At 39.1% G+C, this 5,395-nt stretch overlaps 1 pseudogene; it reads left to right on the forward strand.

Annotated features, from left to right (window-relative positions):
• The first annotated feature begins 3,518 nt into the window (after window positions 1–3,518).
• Window positions 3,519–5,172, forward strand: LOC124965767 (S-methyl-5'-thioadenosine phosphorylase-like; annotated as a pseudogene).
• Window positions 5,173–5,395: the final 223 nt, after the last annotated feature.

Raw genomic sequence — 5,395 nt, forward strand, 5'->3', positions numbered from 1 at the left:
TCACAAGATAAAAAAAATATTAAAATAACCTCCTTTCTGATTGCCATGTGCTATACTGCTTTCTTCTGCCACACTCTTCCACCATGATGTTCTACCTCACTTCAGGCCCAGAGTTCTGGAGTTGGCCAAATGTGGTCTGAACCTCTGAAACCAACACTGAAATAAGAAACTGAAGAAAACACTAGAAGACAGAAGATCTCCCATGTTCTTGAATGCGCAGAATTAACATTGTGAAAATGGCCATAATACCAAAAGCAATATATACACTCAATTCAAGATATCAATGACATTTGTCACAGAACTAGAAAAAGCAGTCCAAAACTTCATGTGAAATAAAAAAAAAAAACAGAATAGTCAAAGTAATCTTGAGCAGTAAGAGCAATGCTGGAGAATTCACAATTTCCAACTTCAAATTATACTACAGAGCTATAGTAACAACAAAAACAACCCTGCATGATATTGGCATTAAAAAGATATGGAGTCGCTTAGAGGTTATAGAAGTGAACAAACCCAGAGACAATCATCTGATCTTTGACAAAGGCACCAAAATCAGACACTGAAGAAAAGACAACCTTTGAAACAAAAGGTACTGGGGAACAGGGTATTCACATGTAGAAGAATGAGATTAGATCCCTGTTTCTCATCCTGAGCAAAAGTCAATGCACAGTGGATCGAAGACCCAGAAATTAGACCAGAAACTTTTCAACAACTAGAAGACACAGGAGGGACACTCCATCATATAGGCACTCACGTTGATTTCTTCAATAAGGCCTCTAACGCTCAGGATGTATATAAGTAGTATATAAATGTAAGTACATAAAGAACTCCAAAAAGTTAACACCAAAAAAATCATTCTTAATCTCAACAGGAGCAGTGCCTACCAATGTACAATCTTCCTGTACCTTAAACATTATAATTTAATCCCGGGGTAGAGGGCCTGCTTAGCACATGAAAAGCTCTGGATTCATTTCTCTGTATCACCACCATTACCACTCTAACTAAATCTTTATAAGGTAGAAATCAGTATGCCCATCTCATTAAAGAGAATATCAGTGCTCAAACATTAAGTAGCTTGTCCAGTGTCAAATACTAAGTGTAGGTATGAATACAGTGTTGTGACATTACACTAGATGGATGTATGGGATTTTCCCACTGCTACAGGAATGTGAATGTACTTAAGAGCCAGGAATGGGCTCATCATGAGAACCCATGGGATCAGTTACACTGGTTTTCTGGAGTGTGTGTGTGTGTTCTGGGGATTGAACCCAGGGTCTTGTGCATGCTAGGTGACCACTCTACCACTGAGCTGCAGCCCCAGTCCAGGAATCCTAAAGACTACTTAACTGAGAGCCAGACAGTGGCAAACACCTGTAATCCCAGCAACTTGGGAGTCTGAGACGGAAGGATCATAAGTTTTAGGCCAGCCTCAGCAATTTAGCGAGGACTTAAGCAACTTAGTGAGAACTTGTCTCAAAATAAAACATAAAAATGGGCTAGAGATGTGACTCAGTGTTAGCACCCTGGGTTCAATCCCCAATATCCAAAAACAAAACAAAACAAAACAAAAAGCTTAACTAAGAGACCGTTGCATTATATCTGATTTCTTATTAATGTCTTCTTTATTTACAATGCTAAATATTAAACCTAAAGCTTCCTGCATATTTGGCAAGCACTCAACCATGGAGATACATCCCTAACCCGGTTTCAACAAATGTGTACAGCTCTCCATAAGACAGAGCAATTTTCACCTATAAATTACATCAATTCATAAATCTATAAACAGGACACACTGTGACCTTTAGGTAAATACCAGATTGTACTGAATTTCTGAGTGTCCTGAGTTTAAACTGAGGGCTATCTGTATAGATGTCACTGAATAATAACAGTTTGACTTATGATGTTTCAAGTTTTCAATGATATTGTGAAATGATGTTCATTTGTTAGATGCTTAATTTTTATTTTTTCTTCAGCTAGCAATATTCCATATAATAGTCTTTCAAGATGCCAGGTGGCAGCAGCAAGTCATAGGTAAATACGCAGCCATAAGATCATAAACACAAACAACCCACTCCATGCATTATGCAGTGTTGCTCAGCTATAACAGCCCATAAGTTAGGCATATTAAATGTGTATTTGACTCACGATATTTTCAGCTTACAGTGGATTTATCAGGACCCAACCATCATAAGTTGAGGAGTTTCTACCCTTCATTTCTTTCATAAAGAGCATAAACTATCACAATTTTCCTATTTCACAAATGATTTGTAATCTTGTGTTTCATTTCTACTATTGACTAACATGCATACTTATGAAGAGTTTTTTTCCATTAAAAGAAGTTGGAGGGAAAAGTGGTTTAGCCTGTGCTTAATAAGCATAAAGCCCATGGTTCCCTTTGGAGCACCAAAAAATGATTAACACAAGTTGCATCAATATGGGGCAGTAAAATTTCACCGAAAATGCATTATCATCATTAATAAAAATTGAGAAAATTTTTACTGAAACAATTAAAATAAGAGTCTGTAGGACCTGCCAGATAATAACAGGAGACCATATTTAGAGAAAGTATGTAGTGCTGAAAAAATTCTTGAATAAATAATGGCTGAAAACTTTGCAGATTGGAGGAAGACATAATCTAGAGATTTAAGGTGTTTAATGAACCCCAAATGAAATTAATGCAAATAAATTATGACTTACCCCAGCACCACAAAAAAAAAAAAAAAAATTATGACCCAGCTGGGTATGGTGGTGCTTGCCTGTAATCCCAATGACTTGGGAGGCTGAGGCAGGAGGATCACAGTTGAGGTCAACCTCAGCAATGTAGGCACTAAGCAACTTAGTGAGACCTGTTTCAAAATTTTAAAAATTAAAAAATTTTTAAAACTGAAAGAGCTCCCAGTGGCCAGGTGGGGAAAATTTGTTGAGCGTGGTGGCACACACCTGAAATTCCATCAACTAGGAAGGCTGAGGCAGGAGGATTGCAAGTTCAAGACCAGCCTCAGCAATTTAGTAAGGCCTTAAGCAACTTAGTGAGACCCTATATCAAACTAAAAAACATAAAGTACTGGGGATGTGGCTCAGTGGTAAAGCACCCCTGTGTTTAATCCTCTGTACCAAATAAAAAATTTTTTTAAAAAGTGGAAAAATTTGACCTCGAAAATAAGTAATGTAGCATTGGATTATTACTTGAAGTATAAAATAGACATTCATAATTCAATACTAATATAAATAAATAAATAAAAGAATAAATAGAGGATAGTAGAAAATACCTTGTACAGAAGAATTGCAGATAATTTATGCAGATGCTGTGTACTCAGAAGGTGGAACATAACTCCCCATTCCTTAAGGATGGGCTGGGTGTGGTATCTTACTTTCAAAGGTTACCATAGAGAAAGGGGTGTTGCTCAGTGTAGAGCCCTTGGCTAGCGTGTAAGGCCTGGGTTGCATCTCCAGCACTACCACCACCACCACCACCACAAGGACATGTTGTGGAGAAACCTCGCAAAAGCTACCTTGGTCGGATGAGGTAAGTTATATGGATGGTAGGTACTATTGATAGTGAAGCAAATGGAAGCCAGTGGGCTTCCTCCCCAGATCCTACGACTTCCATCTAGACATCAGGAAAACATCAGACAAATCAAAATTAAGGGATGTTCTACCAAAGTACTCCTTGAAAGTAACAAACTCTTTGAAAACAAGGAAAGTGAAAAACTGACACAGCCAAGAGCTTAAGGAGGCATTACATGATATTATAACTGAACATAACGGGGAATTTTGGGTAAAATACCAAAACGGAAAGGGCATTAGGTAAAAACTAAGGAAAGTGAGTATATTAGTCTTTAGTTAATAATAATGCATCAATAATGTTTCATTTATTGTGACAGACCTACCAAACTAACAGAAATTATTAATAATAGAGATACTGTTCCAAACTGCTTCGTCTGGCGCTGTGTACCTGGGCCCGTTATGCATTCACCCGTAGCAGCCTCTTCCCAGTGCAGACTTGGCCTCGGGCACCACTACCCCTGCAGAGAAGATTGGAATAATTGGTGGAATAGACCTGGATGATAAAAAAAAAATGTTGATTGTTTCTGGGCACAGTGGCACTTGCCTGTAATCCTAGTGACTCAGGAGGCTGAGGCAGAAGGATTGCAAGTTTGAGGTCAGCCTCAGCAATTTAGCAAGACCTTAAGGAACTTAGTGAGACCCTGTCTCAAAATAAAACTTAAAAAGGGGCTCACTGGGTTCAATCCCTGGTACTGAAAAAAAAAAAAAAAAAAAAAGCATTGATTGTGTCCTTGAAATATACAGGAGGTAGTGCACCATTATGGCTTCCAAAGTCAACTAACAGAAATGGATGGAACAGGAAACGATCATGTATCATACTAAGTGAAATAAGCAGGCCCAAAAAAACCGAATGCTCTGATATGTGGATGCTAATACATAATAAGTTGGGAGTGAATAGAAGTTCACTGGATTAGACAAAGGGGAATGAAGGGAAGGGAGGAGGGATGGTATTAGGAAAGGCAGAGGAATGAATCAACCTATGTTCATATATGAATACACAACCAGTGAAACTCCACGTCATGTACAACCACAAGAATGGGCTCCTAATTAGAATAAGTCATACTCTATGTATGTATAATATGTCAAAATGCACTCTATTGTCATGTATCTCTAAAAAGAACAAATATTTTTTAAAAAGTCGACTACCAGGTGAACATCTATGCTCTGAAGGATGAGGGCTGTCCACATGTCATAGTGACAACAGCTTGCAGCTCCTTGAGGAAGGAGATTCAGCCTGGTGACATCATCATCATCCATCAGTTCCTCAACAGGACCACCATGAGACCCCAGACCTTCGATGACAGATGTCACTCCTGTACCAGAGGAGTGTGCCATATTCCAATGGCCTAGCCATTTTGCCCCCAAAGAAGAGAGGCCCTCATAGAGACTGCTAAGAAGCTAGGACTCTGGTGCCACTAAAAGGGAATAGTAGTCACAGTCCAGGGACATCATTTTAGCTCCCAAGCAGAAAACTTCATGTTCTGCACCTGGGGAGTGGATGTTACCAATATGCCCACAGTTCCAGGGGTGGTTCTTGCTGAGGAGACTGGAATTCCATCGGCTGGCATCACCATGGCAACAGATTATGGTCGCTGGAAAGAGCACTAGGCAGCAGCTGCAGTGGACCAGGTTTTAAAGACCCTGAAAGAAAATGCCAACAAAGCCAAAAGTTTACTGCTCACTGCCATACCTCAGATAGGGTCCGTGGAATATTTAAAAACCCTCTATAACCTGGAGAACGAGGCCCACTTTTCCGTTTTATTACACATACACTAAAATAGTTTAACTGCCCAGAAGAAAGAAGATTGTCCAGTCATTTGGGGTATTTTGC

This window comes from Sciurus carolinensis, chromosome 15, assembly GCF_902686445.1.
Source record: "Sciurus carolinensis chromosome 15, mSciCar1.2, whole genome shotgun sequence".
Taxonomy (NCBI): Eukaryota; Metazoa; Chordata; class Mammalia; order Rodentia; family Sciuridae; genus Sciurus; species Sciurus carolinensis.